Source organism: Asparagus officinalis, chromosome 4 (assembly GCF_001876935.1).
Source record: "Asparagus officinalis chromosome 4, Aspof.V1, whole genome shotgun sequence".
NCBI lineage: Eukaryota > Viridiplantae > Streptophyta > Magnoliopsida > Asparagales > Asparagaceae > Asparagus > Asparagus officinalis.
This window is the reverse complement of record NC_033797.1, coordinates 19,239,726-19,243,294: the sequence shown is the minus strand read 5'-3', so window position 1 is coordinate 19,243,294 and position 3,569 is coordinate 19,239,726.

Sequence of the window (3,569 nt, the reverse complement as noted above, 5' to 3'; positions counted from 1 at the left end):
GGTTATTGAATTATCCATCATGCCTGTACTGTATATCGGATAAATCTTTTGAATTATCTTGGCCATCAAGACCTCCTAAAAAATATATGTTAGTGAAAGGCCCTAGGAGGGAGCGAAGGGTTTATGGACCAAATAAATAATTGCAATTTAAATATTTCCAATAAACACACAAAATAAAATGAAGACAAATGAAAGAGGAGTAGCATTAGAGGAGTAGTAAGCCAATTTTAATGAAACACGCGGTAGTCCATGACGTTCGGTTTGGCTAAACCTACGTCCCACGGCTCCCCACCTCTCGAGGAGAAATCCAACACACTACCGTTTTGGGAAGCTGGAAACTTTCTACACAACGATCTCACCGAGGATCTCACAACCCATACACAATAGATCTCCAATAGATCAAAGCTCACAATTGGTAGAAAATCGAAGAGAACTCTCTCTGTTACAATAGGCCTGATGGCCGAGGAAAAGATTTAATTGAAGCTTGAATGTTGGGGCCTTGAAATAGTGAAAGCAAAATGAAAGTTAATGCTCTTTTGAAAACAATAAACTCAAACACAAGAGATTTGCAAATGAAAGTATGACGCCCCTAGGTTCACACAAAGTTACAGGTCCAAAGGTAAAAACTAGAAATGCAAACCTTCCATGCGCCCATACTGTGGTATAAACACGTTTCACCAATCCACTACGCAATTATACTCTAGTAGAACCAAAAAAGAAGTGCATGTACAAAACATGCAAAATAAGGAATAGGAAACAATAGACATGAATCGGGTGAAAGAAATTCATTAAATAAAAAGAATCATCTTAATGTTAAATACCTCTGGGTAACTGACAAAATGAAAGTTAACATGAATCAACTAGAAATCACACTAAGGCACTATTGTCGTTTACAAAATCGAGAATAAAACTCTTAAAGGTTCTGAAATAAAATATAATCTAACCGTGGAGTCTCCCTTAAAATCATGGTTGACAGAGTGACTATTGCAAAATAACTTCCGTCCATCCTGCGGCTTCCGTACCTTTATACATCTTAAAAGAAGAGAAACAACAAAACAAGAATAACAACAGAGCATCAGAGCACTAACAGCAAAATTACCTCCATCCATCCCAGGGGGAAAGCTGTAGACGGCAGTGAATGGCTCTATCTATTAAAGCATTAGTCTACCTAGATTATTTTTTCCTGTATCTAACGTGGGATCTAACATTTAGAACCTACAACACAGGATGTAGTATCGGTCGGAAGGAAATTACCAAATAACGGAACCCTCATGTATATACTATTAAGGCCTCAAATTGTAGATTATCTAAATTAATACCAACTAAAGAAAAATAATCTAATGAAACCAATAAATTAGAAAATCCACAACACGAGATTGGTACGGTCAAGCGAATAACTCCAACAAGGAAATCCTCTATATATACGTCATGTATGTCTCAAGTTTGAATCTCTAATCATTGATGCCAACAAGAGTAAAAGAAGACGGTTAAAAGAAATAAGACATCAACACATCGTATTTCATTAATATCTTCCACTATTCACTGGGGAGATAGAAATAAAATACCAACACATAATTTGTATACTTTTAAAAGTAACATTATCTCAGTTCATATAGTTCAGTGAAGGGGTAGTCGTATCCCTAACCACATCTACCATTAACTTAACGGCTATCAAGTAATTGTCTCAGTGAACGGACTACCATAGGTTATCTGCAACTATGGTACACGGGCTCATTAGTTTCATCGTGGTTTCTCAGTACGTTTAACATGACGTGCGGGACGGTGAGTACCAAATTAGGATATCCTAGAAATAGGATCACGAGCCTCATGCACGCCTAGTGCGAGAACGGACGCTAGATCAAAGCCTCCTAAAACCGACCAGATGGCTTACATTATGGAATATCGACGCACAACCTCAGTAGATTTAACTGAGGGCTCATCAACGATTCACCTCAATGAAAACTATGTATATCTGGTATGTCTACGGCACTATCCCAATATTACTGAGCTGTGGCTCATCAACAATATCCAACAGTGTTATGAACGATATCTAATCGAATATGGATCAAATCAAAACTCATTCATAATCCCCTTGGGGTCACAATGCATAACACACATTCATTCATGATATAGTGGTTAAATCATTCAAGAGGGCTCAAACTTCAGGTGACATCTCAAATGGCGGCAACACTGTTTTAGGCCTATGTTTTGATTGATGATTCTTACAACCACATTATCGGTTACTAAATTGCTTATTGGTGATATTATAGTTAAGTTATAATATTAAGCTTGTTAAGTACCATTATATGGGGAGAATTGGAACTGGATATGACCTTACAACGACGACTTATCCAAAGAGGAGGAGCATAGTGATGAAGCAATGTTTAATCAAGACACTAAACACATGGAGAAGCTTTATCAAACTTCTAAAGCAATTAGTCCGAAAAAGATTTTTGTGCTCGGCGGGTGAACCGCGAGCACACCGCAACTCGCCAAGGAGTTGGGTACCAGGGGCAGTTGGGCCGGCCACAGGCTGGGGCCGGCGCTGGCCCCTGTTCGCCAACTCTGGCGGAGTTGGGTGGCTCGGCGGTTCACCGCGCGAGCGCAAAAGGCAGGAGTTGATAGATTAGGTCCATCAATCTTGGGAAAAGTTACTTCCAGACCTAAAATCCAACTTTCAATGTGGTCCCGGTCTCTCTAATTTCGAACAATGTGCTGGCAGTTTTTTTTTTTGAAAAAATTATTGTCCATGACCCCTCATCCCAATTTCCAATGCAACCTCTTCAAAATCTGATTTACCCCTCCGCCGACACCTCTCGTCCTCTCCCTCCTCCCGTCCCTGGTGTCCCGCCTCCAGGCGGCCGCCTCCTTCCTCCGCTCTGTCGCCAGCCCTTCCAAGGCGCCGCCGCCTCCCTCCCCCGCCTGCACCTCCCCAACACCACCCTCCTCCTCCTCCGGTGCCCCTCTACCCCCTCCCTAACTTCGTCGCCGACGTCGTCCCGAGGAACTTCGTGTGGCCGGCGACGATCATGGTTATCATGTTAACTCTTACGGTTAATATGTTAACTATTACGGCTAACATGTTAACTCTTACTGTTAAGAGTTAACATGTTAACAATAAGAGTTAACATGTTAACAGTAAGAGTTAACATCCGCTGGCATGAGAAAGAGGAGGGTAAATTTGTGATTTAAGCCAACTAACATGTTTAATCATAAGCCGGCATGTCTAATCATCCGCTGGCATGAGCTAAAATCATGATGGAGGGGCCTGGACACAATTTTTTCAAAAATAAGGAGCTGCAACACATTTAAAAAAATATGGGAGGCTGGGGCAAATTGAAAGTTGGATTTTGGGATCTAGAAACTATTTTCACTCAATTCTTTAGTCTTTTAAAATTTTCGGTTAATTTCAAATAGTCTTCCTCAATTAGATTTTAGTTATATATCATTTAAAGCTTTAATAATTGTACATTTCTTATATATAATTTACAAATAACTAGATTATTCTTCAAAAAAAATTTAAAATTTTGTTATTTGTTATTTACATGCAACGTATAGCCTCCCCACAC